Below are 14,798 nucleotides of genomic sequence, written 5' to 3' on the forward strand. Positions count from 1 at the left end.
ACGATCCCGTCTTACGAATTCGAGACGTCAGATATTTCGATAAGAATCAAATTGGCTAAATTAATTTTCAACGTCGAACGAGTAGCCGTCCTCTATACCGCATTCGTGATAACACCGTTCTCTCTTGCGCGCGGAGATCATCTCGGAGATCCGATAAATCTTATCGGCAAAGGGATGTCGATATGGACCACCGTACGTCAAATGGATTTCAGTGCATTGCCCAAATATCTAAATCGTTTTATCGTTCAGTCCCAAATTTCTCATCCTCCGCATCTGGACCATCCGATTCCAGCCGAAGTCCGGCTGCAGATCAACATCCCAGCGAAGCAGCCAAATCCGTAACCGAAACTCTCGTAATTGTTGGTTGCGTGACGAACAGTCTTAATTATTAATTAACGATCAAGCGCACGTAATCAAGTGATTCCCATTCAGCATCTCCCCATGGCGCCGGCGCTTCTGTATTAATCAAGTTACCCGTAACCCGTCATTACCTCATAGCGTTTTCAATGGGGCGCACATGCTCGCCATCTTGTATAGCATGAAAAGGGACTTGAGGCAAAAGTCGAAATTTTCGATAGGATCTCGCAGCATCCAATTGCAACCGCTCTTTAATTAACCTCAAAAAAGTTAATGACTATGCGTCCCCCTCGCGGGCCTCCCGTCAACTAAAATAATGACGAAATTGACGTAAACGAAAATTCCCACGATAAAATCCTTATTTATGCTCATGGCGGAAACACAGGATCGATAACGATTGTCTGAGAAATATCCGGTTCAATTCGAATCGTTCCTTTTGTCAGGTGCGTAAACGCGTAATCAATACGTGACGCACCTGTCCGAAACACTGTCGAGTCGATAACAGTCGATAACACTAAAGCACCAAGCCACATGATCCCAGTCGCTGAACCATTCAATTAGTCCATATATATGTATATATACACACGAATTTAAATTGACCAAGGACCGCCATTGTTTTCCTAATTATCAAGTTAAACCATATTAATGAAAATCTCGCGCATGCGATTGACACGTCGATTTCGAAATCGCCCGAAGTCAATTTAAAAAAAAAGTTGGCCCACCCTCCGATATCAATTTCGGTCCCCAAAAACCCGAAAGATCACTATCGGGAGATTCGAGAGAACGACAATTAAAATGTCAATCACAAGATGCAAATACCGCGCATAAAATTCGCATAGCAATTGCGAGTCGATAGGCAGAAATTTGAGTGCCTAAAAAAATATTCCATTACGTAATTACGACCGTACGACCGTGCGCGAGGTAGAAAAACATAAGCTGCTCGACAGAGACGGATTTTATATAGATTGAAAAAAAAAAAATAAAAAAATTCTCCACAACGTGTATTTTCAATGTTGCGAAAATGCGACCGAATGGCATTGGCCTATTAACGTTGAAGCCAGCAGCACGCGTACGCGTAATCGCCACCATAACCGTGTTGCCACGGACGAAGCAGAATACACATTGGCAAAGTGCGAAAATCCATACACGCCATACGTCTAATCCCATTTACGTTCCATTAGTGCCCAACAGTCGGTATTCCCGTTTTGTCACACGAGTCCAGATAATTCGCAAAACTATTCGCATCCACGGGCGAATTCCCGGCAGCCGACGTTCTCCCGTCGGCGCGATCCGTCACCCGGAACGGACGGGTTTTCCTCCTTTGATTTATCTGCGAGAGTCTGCCGGCTGTCAGGTTAACCGTCACGAACGGACAGCAACGCCGGATGAGTGACCCTTCGCAATTCTCTCTAGTACCTAGATGCTCCGTGCTTTCTCTCTGGCAGCACTTTATTCGCCTTGATATCAAGCGGCCCGGAGACCCCCGGGAAAAGTACCAGCAGGGATTGAGGTTAGGTTGCCGCTCGTCATACCTCGGTACGGAATCGTTAGTTGCGATAGAAGAGAAAAAGAATCTCCATGGGTATAAAAACGGACACCTGACCAAGGAGAATTAAAGGATGCCCCACACGTACCGGGAGTCCCTGATTGATTGCGTGCCTTTGCCCATTTCTACCCTTTCTTTTTTTTTTTTTTTTTTTCACCACTATTGCGCGACGTCCGACCAAGCTTGGATAACCTGGACCTCCTGGGCGTTTATAGGTAAATGACGGTGCGCGACTTCGACACCGAGACGCGTCTTGCAGTGACGTGACGTATGGTGCCCGATGCTTCCTCGTGCGCATGCGCGCGCCTCTACTCTACGATTATCCATTAATTACTCGGAACTCTTTCTCGTTCCCTCTTCAATTTCTTTCTCTTTTACTTTTTCATCCTGTGAACGGTACTTCCCTTATTCATCTCTTTCCCCCCTCCCTCTCTCTGTTCAATCTTTCCTGGTACTCTGGTCCAGCACCAACAGCATCCCTCGGGTACGATCGATCCATAGTTTACGATAATTACAAGATATCCGATACATGGGTTACAGCCTGTATCCTGATATTCCAACAGACCGAACTTCGTACGGTGTGCAGGGTGCAGCAGAATTTTCATTCGGTGGACAAAGAATGGAGATGAGATTTAGAAAATGTGAGAGCAACGATGCTGCGACAAAACTTTTTTTTTAGCCTATCTATATGGGGTAGTCATGAATTCTCACGGCATGCCCTCTAATTGCATCCTTATATCTCCCGAGAAACGAATTTTTTGCCACCGATGACTTTCGAAAAAAAAAAAAAAAAAATCAAAGTCCGAAAATTCATTGAACGCCAATGAGCGATTTTAAACGAATCGATCTGATACCCTCGGTCCGTGTGATTTTCGCAATTCTTGCGCGGTTCGATTCCCACGAGAATTTCGTATTCGCAGCAGCGAGGCCAATCGAAAACGCGAATTTGCGAGCGATGACGTATTTTAATCAGTCGGCTACGTCATCCTTGAAACGAACTAAAACGAAGCGTCGGCCGAGCGTCCAATTCGCTCCAGTCGAAATAAAAACTCGCGCGTTAATCCCCGCCAGATCAAAGGCTACTCCTTCCTTCTCCTTTCATTACAATTCCAAATTTACGAATTCGCAAGAACCGGCCACGCACGCGCGAGCACGTTAAATTGGCAACCTATTGCGATTCCAAGCCAGTCTCTCTCTCTCTCTCTCTCTCTCTCCGCACTGAGCCTAAAGCCCATTTTTTGGCTTCCCTCTCGCTTCTGCATTGGCGCAAATAAACCATAGGTCCATTATTAAAATTACCTCCCTCGACGATTGCCGCCGAACGAGGTGGGATAATTTCACGTCGAATCTCGGCCCAATCCCAAACCCCCACCCCCCTTATCGCAAATTTCAAGAAACGGCTGAAAATTGGCGAAAAACAAAAAATCCACCAAAACATAACGGCTCCATGAATTTTCCACGTAGCATCGAACAACCGTCCTCAGCTATAATTCGCGAAACTTGGATGCTGTCCAACCTGCATCTCGCCTTCCCGAATCTCCAGCAGGCGTTGACAGCGCAGATAACACGGCCGCCAATCAATTGACACTCGTGCGATAATTCCAAGCGCACGTGTGGAGATTCTCAAAATATCATGCTCGACGATACCTCCGAAGGCTGATCGTAGAAAGATTCAAAGTGAAAGACAAGAGGGAGACCCGGGAGTCGAATTCGCCAAGTGCGAAAAAAAAATCCGTGCAAAAGTCATATCTCCAAATTTTCGTAATTCAAGCCTGACATCCGGCCTCGTCCACAGGCGATACTAAACGTAACTGCGAAGACAGAGAACCTACGGCAACGAGGCAGCCGAGTAAGAGATAGCACAATGGTCACTCGATCGAACTTTCCAATTATACAAGACGGAAGCCCCGGAACTCCTCTTTCCCGTGAAATCGCTTACCTCCACTTCCCGTCGTTTGGGATCCCCCGGATACACATCTATACAGCTACAAGCTACGAACGTGCCCAATGTTTTCTTAACTCGTAGAGATCCGTGCTAGGAGCTGCCAGCGTTATCCGGTATTGTCTACCAACTCCCAACCATAGTTCGGATTCATCGCGAACGAACCGCTAAGCTCCATCTTCGACCTCCCATATATATTTACCCGTTTACGTTTCGAGGGAGTTCCCCTGGCGCGCCCTCGCGGTACATGCCGGAAGTAATTTTCGGAGGAACTAAATACTCCGCTGAGACCGACGTACGTCAGCGAACGACAATTGGATCAGTTCTGACAGCGGGTCGTTCCTGGGGAATAGAGCAACTTGGCTTTTATGACGAATTACGAATGCATCAGGTCGTAGATTATGTGTGGACGACACGTCAGGGAAGAAAAAAAAGAAAAGAGTCACGTCTCGTAAAGTTTGCGGGACGAGGTATGACAAGATTTCAACTTAACCACGGAGCCATTTGTCGCGAAGCGCCTTTTCATTTTTTTAATTAAAATAACTTCGCAGTCTTCCCCGCAGATGGCACTCCAGTCCGGTGGTCTAGTCGTCTAGTCGGCTTTTCGAACTTCTGCTTTAAAATCATTTGGTCTTCTTTCCATCGCATGGTTTACCTTCGCCTGCGACTTCACACGTTCCTGATACATAAATGGTAACTAAATGATACTCCGTCGAATCGATCGAGAATTCGATATCGATCGAGTCGACCATGGGCGACCATGGGCGACCATGGGCGACGACGTCGGAGAGAAAAAATTTCATCAACTGGAATCGAGTCCAGCGTGGTCCACGACGCCTGCGCGCCCAACGACGATGCGAACCTTTAATCTTCCTTCGTATCGGGTTTCGACTTCTGGAGAAATATCTATTTTCTAGCCTTTATTAACTATCGGCGTTTCGGTTCGCTGTTCTGCTTGATCTACGCGAAGAATCTAATTGACAGACGTTTCTAGAACCTTCGAGATGCGCGTGCGAGTATTTTACTTCGTCTCCTCCTGTTTCGTACTGCATCTATGAGTTTCTTCGAACGACCAAATCTCCAATAAATTATAACGACACCCTCGGGACATCTTCGGAGTCCTAGCGGATGGATGTACCCGGTTCTCCTTTTTAGAGTTCATAGGTTCAGTTTCAAGAGTTTCGGAAGGTTCCAGAACATTGGGAACGAGATACGATATAAATCCTTTTTCTTTTATTGCATAAAAATAAGCTAGACCACGATTCGGAATGGTTTTCCAAAATTGCAAATAGCAACTGTCCGGAAAAACTGATAAGATAAAAAGTCATTCGTCGGTAGGTCAAAGTGAAGGTAGGTAAAAAAAATGGTTACAAGATGATTGGACTGATTAAAAAAAAAAAGAAACTAACTCTAGAGTTGTATCCCCAGGGATATCAAATATAATTAAATCAATTCACAAAAAAAAAAGTCCATCCAATTTTTGACATATCCATAACGCTGCTAGATCCTCGCGATACACACATAAAACTCAAAAACTCGTCATCGATCCACCGAAGCCACAATACCGATGAATAGATGGCTCCTCTCCTTCAAAAAAAAAAATACGCCTGCAATACTTTCTTATTGTCTACAGTCCAGATAAAAATCTTCAGGGTCCATTTTTCTCGACAAGACTCGACGAACGACTCGAGAGACCAGCCCCGATATCTTCCCGAGGCTTTTTCGACAGGAAATTAATTTTTTAATTCCGCGCACGATCAACATGCGCGTCCGTATAGCCCCGAGTGAGTTGGAAGCCAAAAGTGAAAAGTCCAATTGAAAATGCGAACTAAAAAATAAATCGCGATAAAAAAAATTCTTCAAATAAAAACAGGGTTGCGTCATCGATACACGATCTGAACGTAGCATGTAAGCGTTGTTATCGCTAGAGGTATATATATATATATATATAGGTACACAACGTCGCGCAGATGAAAAACGGGCACTAAAAATGTTTCTAATGCGAAAAAGCGTTACCGGGCAGAGAGCCATGAAAACAGGAGGGGGATACGCCGTGATAATTTATCGCAAACTCGTCAGCGGGGCTCTAAACGATAACTCTCAACTTTTCTACGAGGCTGCGCCCTTATCTCACCCGCGGGTTTAGGTACTCGGGGCTCCTCGCGAGTGTTAAAGTTCCTCGAGGTTACCTAACCTCCTCGGCCCTTTTACCTTTTAGCTTTATCAAGGGCTTCGGCCCGAACGGCCATCCGGCGTTACTCCTTGTTGGGTATTGGGTGGAGGTAAGAGAAAAGGGGTCGGCGGACGGGGAAGGATCCTAAAAAAGAAAACAAAAATCTTCAAGACCAGCCCAACCTACTTGGGCGCCAACCTCCATCTGCGTACGGCGACACGTGCCGACGTTTCGAAGGGTGCGGAGTGCACGGTGGCTCGACTCGAAATACCGTGAAGGAAAAGAAAAAAATGCAAATTTCGTTATCCACCCCCAGGAGGCTCTTATAATTTTTCACCACATTTTTCGACACTAAATTCTACGAAGCCGCGCCCGATACTCTCCCCCCATTCATAAACATGGCCCACCCCTTTTTCAACCCTCAGACACAGTCTTCGCAGCTTCACCTCCGAGACTCTCAGCCGCTTCTTTCGCGTCTGGTACCTAAGTAACGTAGGAGGTCGAGTGGATTTTTAAAAAAAAAAAAAAAAAGGCCAGAGGCAGATGAACGAAGAGCGACCAGAGACTTATGTCCTTTTGGGGGGAGGGACGAGGTCATTTTACGGACAAATGGATATCCATCGACGCGTGGTTTACGAAAGAAAAAAAAAAAAAAAAAACATTCAAATTACACACCCCTTCGCAATTTTCAAAGGCAGCCCCCACGATTCACGTGAAAGTCGCAAAGAAGAAGGTTGATCGAGGATTCCAGGCATACGGGAGGGCGAAGCTAAGAGAAAAAGAAAATAACGTCACGTTCGAAGCAGATTTCACAGCGACAAGGACGAAGGACGCGGGATCGACTCGAAAATGGCAATGTTCCCGATGCCGGGCGAATTTTCAGTCTCGGCAAGAACTGCAGAGCGATAAATCCCGCCTGACCCGGGCGACTGGCTTCCCCGCAGCGTTTTGGTCTGGTTACGTTGAGCCAGAGCTGACTCCCACTGCGAAATATTGCCTTGTTTCTACGGGCAAGTATATCCCCGAGTAATTTTATGACGTATAAGCCTCCCCCCCCGTTTCCCGTTCCTTTCCAAAATTCTCCACCAAAGGTAAAAGCCCCCGCAGAGCCCGGGGTAAGCGCACTCGGAATCGCCACCAGAAGGGACGCATAATGCATCACGCACCTTCGGCTTATCACTGCCTCCGTTTCGGCTGAAGGCGGATACGCATTAATCGCCGGAAATTACTTTCCCCGAAAAAAATCCATCCGAGAGGGAAAAAACTTTTTTTTTTAAATATTTTTCAAATTTTTCCTTTGACATTTTTTCTTCTCTCACTGCTCCCCTTGCTTTATCTTCCCAGCGCCCAGCATCGATCGCTCACGTGTCCTCGATCTCTGATCACGTTTATTCGCGGCTTACTCGACGGCAAATACTCCGAGGATCCCGTTGACGTCGCTGAGGTCGTCAGCGTCAGGTTCGACGTCGATTATTATCTTTGCCGAGGACGAAAGAGCATTCACTCTCTCTCTCTCTCTCTCTCTCTCTCCCTGTGACGTCGTTGCAGACCCTTTATACCCAGCGCGTGTATATATATATATATAGATATAGACCGCAAAATGCATCGAAGCTCGAAGTAGCTTCGGGCGTGTTCCGATTCGCGTGAACGAACCGCCATGTTTATCGTGACTTTGAGTTACGAGACAATAGAGAATCTCTGACGCATTGACGTATCAAAGGTGTCACTCGCCTTGGCGAAAGTTGAATTTGCAAAAAAAATATATATAATTAATTATCAATCGATCTTATTTTTGCGACGTCAATTTCACGGCCATCGAACGAGCCTCGAAAACGGAGACTGAAAGGGTCAGGATCGAGAGCGCGACGCGAGAATCTTCGCGAGAAGAAAAATGAACCGAAGATTATAAAATCCTTCGATCCTAACATCCTTTTTTTTTCTTTCACTGTAGAAATCTTCCAATCGCCAAAAACAAAAATTTCCTCCAACGATTTCGAGCCTTCGTTTCGTACTTTGGAATTCTTCCCTAATTAATGCCCATTAATTAAGCCAAACAACTCTCAACCCCTTGAGAGCATCTCTCTCTCTCTCTCTCTCTCTCTCTCTCATCTCTCGAGCCTCAGCTGCCAACTTTAGTAGTTCAGCGCCACTAGGACTTCGAGAGAGAATCCTTTAATGGAGCAAAGCACTACGTAGCATACACACACACACACACACACATATATATATATATATACGCCCCTAAAGCTCGCCAATGAGAATCGCAAATATACGTATATATATTTCTAAATCGCATAATTAAATTTACTTCAACCTCCCTCTCCCCCTTCTACCCCGATATTACGTAGCGACGCACACCGAAAGGATGGACCGATCTCTTACAGGAGCGCGAGGATCCTCCAAATTTCTCGCGCGTTAATCAAGCAGAACTTCGCCGGTCTCGGCAGACTAGCGAAAGTCCAAGAATTTCGCCGAAGAATCGCAAGTTATGTGATATCCTGTAGCAAGCGAGAGAAGGGAGCAAAAAAAATTATTAAAAAATCGCCGATAACGCGAACGAATCCGATTGCCCGAGATAAGAGTGGCCTGCAAGAATTTTTCCGTGATAAAAATTTTTTCGCGTAAACATAATAAATTACCTTGGGAAAGAAAAAAAAGTAAAGACGAGCATTGATTTATTTGCCCGTAACCATACGTCGTCCTGCAGGGACACTCCAGGGGGGCGCACTCGTTAACGAGCATCGCCCAAGGGTTCAAAGGGTAGGCGCTACTGTTTCGGTGAAAATAATCGGCCGGACTACCTAAATGTAATTTCCGTCCCGCAGCTACGAGACGCCTTCGTGGATTCGAGGTTTCCCTGCTAAAGTTCACTGGTTCGCCAAGGCACACGCCTAACGAATGGGCTCCGGAGGAGCATTGCCACTGCGGGCTATAGTCCGTGCAAATTAACTTCATTAGGGCACGATGGATTAGTATCACTCCGAGCAACAAGTGCATCCCCTCTCAAAACTACACTAACCTGTTCGACTAATTTATTGACGAGCACGATACATGTATATCCGAGGCTAAGCGCAACGTGCCTATATACATATGTATAATCCAACAGTCATCCGGACGACGATAAGAAAGCCAAAGAGAAGAAACGTCCACGTTGTTGATTTGCTCGATACATTTTTTTTTTTTTCCATTTCTAGTAAATAGCCCCTATGACGTCGTTAAGGGTTCGTTCCATCAGCAATAGGGGGAGAAGATGGAAGAAAAAAAAGTTTATAAGCTAAAGTCGTAAGAACGACGCGAGGGGAGATCGGGGCGAAAATAAAGATCTCTGGCGTATACGTAACAAGTTTTTTTTTACAGGCACGTCTCCCGGCGATATAGAATGCGATTATTATAATTCTTGTTTCAAGGTCAAGACGACCAAGCCAGGAGAGAGGGATGGATGGCGCGCGACTGTACGTTCGATATTGCACAATCACGTGCGTCAAGAAAGCCTAATGGAAGTGAGCATGCATAATGCGGTGGAAACGGCGCGAAACCCGGTTTACGTAATAAACAGAATAAAATTGGTCCGCGCTATCGGGGCGGAGAATGCGAGCTGCAAGTGAGTAATGAAAATTACGCTGCAATGTAAAAGCGGGCGAGTAAAGGTGAAATTGAATTAAGACCCGCTGCTGGCACTTAGGAGCCGAGCAAACACACGCGCGCCCACGCACGCCCCCCCCCCTCCCCTCCCCCTATCGCTGCTCCATCTCCCACCCTTCTTAACCCAATTAGTCTTAATTATCAAATCGCCTAATTGCACGCTTGCAATGACAATTTCATAGGTCTTCGCGTACGTGGAGCAGCCGACCAGAGGACAGTACAGGGTGGGAAGAAAAAAGGAAATCGCTTCATTTTCATCACGGTAGAAGTCTTCCCTGGCGCATTGGGCTTCACTTGGAATACATTGAAATTACGCAAAATGTTCGACAATGATTTTTCCACATTTTTTTTTTTCTTTTTCACAGTCTTTCCATACGATCTTCCTTTTCGTTCTTGAGATTCCTCCTGGTTTCCCATCTTTGCCTCCCATTATCTCAACCCTTACGCCGTCGGTACGTATCGCATACCCTCTACGTCCCTCTTTGTCCTTCTTGCAACCGCACTCTTCCGACCTATACAAGCCGAACGAGGAATCAGCTCTGCCGGCTCTATTCGGCAAGATCCACTTCCGGTGGACTTTGCCAAGTTTCCGGAGTTTTATTGGAAAATTCAAAATTTTCCATCAGCTTGGAAAAGTCCTGTATCGCGGCGCTCGTGCCTTCACGAGGGTCGCCTGTCGCAGTTTTATGAATTTACACATTTTTTATTATTTCAGTAATTAACTTATATATAAACGTAAATAATTCTTTCTCTATCTCTCTCGCTTTTTCGTTCCTATCGTACTACGCATATACGTGTACATATGTCGTTCTCTGTCTTGCAAATGGCAAGTCAGTGAGTAAGTAGTGCGATGAGGTTTAAGTCAGCCGGCGGTCTTCCCGTCCGCAGCTAAATCGCCATGAAAATGAATTTCTCGTAAAGCTTTTGCTTCTTATTTCGCAATATAGGGCGATTCCCAGGACGATTTTACGAGATTTAGAAGGGAGACGAAACGATTGTAGAATTTCGCAGAGCACTCCGCGTCGAAGCGAGACGGAGAGATAAGAGGAAAGAAGAAAAACTTTAAATAATGACAATCCCCAAGTAATATACCCCGTGGCGAGATTATTTCTCACGGACGAAACCCTCGATAATCCAGCTGCGAAAAGTTCCTCCTTCGATATCTCGATCGGCGACAATTAAAAGCGGCGCAAATTCTAACGCGACAACAGTTGCGTCACGCTGCGACAAAATTCCGAAAAAAAAAACGTTCCAATATTCTCTATGAAAAATTCCACCCGTTAAAACGCATCCGTCTTGGCTTTTACATTACCGCGGATCCGAGTCGTCCGTCATGGCGATTACGGTCACGGGGAGATAAAAGAGTAATAGTCGCAAATTCAAATCTCAAATTTATCTCGAGCCACTTCTTTCTTAATTATACAATTTTTTTTTTAACTTTTACTCAGCCACCGGAGAAACTCTCTCTTCGAAGCTCGACGATAACGATTCGTCAACGTGCAGAGTGAAAAAGAAAAAAAAAAAAATTTCGACCGAAACTATACCTCGGGCCGACGTAAAATTAACATTTCAAAAATCACCGATCAAACTCCAACGTCGGGATGAAACGTCGAAAACGTCAAAGTTCCACGTGAAACTTACGTATATAATAAATCGCAAGTAAAGAGATCGCCTATCGGGTTCCTAATAAAAAAAAAAAAGTGATCGATCGTCTCGATCGATTTTCAATGAAAAAAAAAAAAAAAAAACATCACCGATCACAATGCATGCCAAAAACCTCTGAAGAAAAAAAAAAAACAACTTTTACTCACTCACTGAAGCAAACGGCTCCCTTTTGAAAACGCTTCCCCTTCCTGCGTGGGTTCGGCTCGTCAGTTCATTCGCGCTTCACATACTTCAGTCACGACGTACATATGTATCTCTATTGCACGCAGAGCCGAAATACTCTCGACAATCACTCCAAATCACGTAATCGATACCACCCGACTTTTCGATTTAGCCCGCAACGGCAAACAACCGGTTCGCCATAGAAGAACTATCGAAGAAAGACGCGAAGAACGCGACGAGCATCCCCGTCGCGAAGAATCCGGCGCATAGAAGGAAAAAAAAGATAGAAAAGAAAAAAGGTCGATTCACCGTAACGCGAGGCGCGAGACACAGTAAACAAAAAAAAAAAGTTAATTTCACAGCCCACTCGCGTCACTCACTTAAAATTTGTCCATTTTTCCTTTCCATCTCCTTTCCTCCTTCCGTCTCGTTCCTTTAAGATTACAAGCGTAAAGGAGAAGAAAAAAGTGAAGTCCCGTGCACACCGCAGCCAGGCGCATCGGCTGTCAAGTTGACGCAGTTGCCTCCCGACTAGCTTGGCTGCTTCCCGAGAGCCTCCGGACAGGAGGGCGTCATTCCGATTGACGAGGCCACTCGCGATCTGCGCGAACGAGTTAATTCCTTTTGGCACGCGAATACGAGCGACCCTCGCGGAAACCGTGCGCGCCGAACATCGGGCGGTGACTGAATGCCATCCCCTATTTCCGTCTCTCTTCTGCGAGCCCTCTCGCTCGCGAGCGCCGAAGCTCGCCGCCCCCTCGCGACCCTCGGACACCCTCCGACTCCCCCTGTCCCGTCACTCTCCAACGTGTCCAACGTGCACGCGCGAGCATCCAACGGGCCAACCGGAGTGCCACGCCTACCTCTCTCCGCACGTCCCGCGGATGCTGTGCTCTCTCGCATCTCGCCGCCGGATGCAGCCTCCGCGTAGGTTAGGTCTCGCAACCCTACCGTTTGGACCTTACGTCGAGTTTCGAGTGCCGAAGATGCGCTCGAGCGATATGATATCTGCGTCACTGACCTAGTCCAACGTTGCCCTTCGACTTTCAGTCGGTTTGTACTCCGATTTTCACAATTTGTCGACACGGGTTTTTGTGAATCAAGATAAAAAAAAAAAAGGAAAATTTAATCCTGCGATTACGGGTACCGTCTCGAATAGAAGATCCGACGGCAGCACCCCTCGTAATTTGACTCAGCCTGCGTGAGGTAGGTCCGTGACAATTTTGTCCTGCCGATAATCGGCCAAATGTGGGAATTCGGAAAAAAATGAAAAAAAAAAAATATAAATTACGTGACCCTTAGAAATCACGTCGAGCTGTAAGGGACGTTAAATAATTAATGCCTTTCGCGATTCGGAGATCGGGCACAGTGGTCGGTGGGTCGAACCGTCGACAAGGCGATACACAAAAATGGACCAAATTTTTGTTCCCGGGAAAAACGATAAAGAGAGAGACGAAGCTATGCAGAATATTTTCAATTTCCACCTACGTTCGAATCCTAGATCCTACTTTTTTTTTTCCTTTTTTTTTTTTTCTTTTCGACTTCAACCCGGTCACCGGATACCCAATGCAGTCCTGGTGCTCTCGCTTTATTACGACGTCGCGACGACGGCGTCGCCGTGAACGTAGACGTGGGAGTCTCGGTGCGCCGTCGAAATGAACGTCGGATGCCACAGGATCCGCATGTCCCGCCTAGCGGGGAGCGTCGCGCATTCTGGAACGCCGCGAAAACAATGGACAATTAATGCGCGCCATTCGCGGCAACATTCCTCAGTCTCGACTCGGCCAGGGTGAAGTTTAACAAAGGCTGTCTGAGAGGGCCGGCAGGAGGGGGCAGGAGGGGGCAGGAGGGGGCAGGACGGGGAGGGGTGATCCACCCTCGCAGCGTCTGCCTCTTAAATTCTTCAGCTCGATAGAGGAGACAAATTACAGGGTAAAACTGCGATAGAGGATTCCACCCCTATACCGCAGGCGTTTTATCAGCAGCACGCGACCACGAAACTCCCTTTTGCCAATTTCGCCAATTTTTCGCGACCTCCTTTGAAAAAAAAAATAAATAAATAAAATCACGACAAAGAACCCATCTGCGCGCATTCCAGGCGTATGATTGGTCGAGCGTAATACAACAGTCGTTCTCGGATTTCTCTCGTTCAAGAGAAAAGCGCCCCCCGCGACCTGCCGCTGCCGCTAACCCATCCGGGTATCGAACTCCGCTGGACACAGTGTGAGCTTTTCGAATCGACGTGAAAAGCCCCTTATCCGTTTGGCACAAATCGGCCGTTCCTCTTCGCTCGTGTATCGCGGAGTTGCGAGAGCGTTTCTGGATTACTGGAGCGAAGCGTAAAGCTCATACCGAGAAACTGGCAAACTGGAAGCTGGAAGCTGGAAGCAGTGCCGGTCCAGTTGCGCCGGTGGCGCCGCGATGCGAGCAAACTCCGAAGTTCGCCGAGCTCGTTCGGACGCGGACGCGTAGTACTACGTGTGAGACGCCCGACATAACCAACAAAGTCAGCCAGACGTACTAACGATCCCGATCGCGGACTAGAATCATTGTACGAACCCACCTGAGCGACGCCATTGACAGGCGCAATCATTAAGCCCCGGTCATTCGTGTCCCGTGCTAATTGGCAAAGTTTCGGCAACCTAACCAACTACCCGGTACAATGGGCGCAGCTCGCGGCGAGTAGCCTTATGGCCCAATCTACTCCCGTACAAGGATACACACCCGGTAGCGCAAACTCGGGTCAAAAGGATTACGATCGCTCCTGTACCTGGAGCAAATTACTACAACTATACCCTATGCTACCTTTACGCCGGGGTTTCCGCCTTAGTAAATATCGTCAGGACGAAAAACTGTTTTACCGACGAAAACTCTTCCCTGACGTCAAAACGAATCAGCTGTCGAGACTACATATACCGGGTGGACGTATTCCTGCCTCCCACCTCGCGCCGACCGCGTAACACGCTCCTGGCCCATATACACTGCGCGGCTACAGGAGCATCCGTCTATTCCAACCCAATAGGACATCCGCGATCCTCTCGGTCCAGAGTATGCAATCCGAAGAATCGCAGCCTCCTCACTGAAAATAGGAGGCTCGTACCGAACGCCATTGTCGGAAGCTCCACACGTATGGCCAGAGCGCCTACGTGTCTGGCCTTTCAATGAGACACTCTCTTCGTTCCGTCGTCTCTTCCTTCCGCTTCGACATTTTCTTTTTTCTTTTTTCCTTTTTCTTTTTTCGTCCTGCATTCTTTATTTTTTTTTCTTACTTCTCTTCGTCTCTCACTCGCATTGAAGATCCCCCCCCCCCC

This window comes from Cephus cinctus, unplaced genomic scaffold (assembly GCF_000341935.2).
Source record: "Cephus cinctus unplaced genomic scaffold, Ccin1 Ccin1_scaffold1102, whole genome shotgun sequence".
Lineage (NCBI taxonomy): Eukaryota > Metazoa > Arthropoda > Insecta > Hymenoptera > Cephidae > Cephus > Cephus cinctus.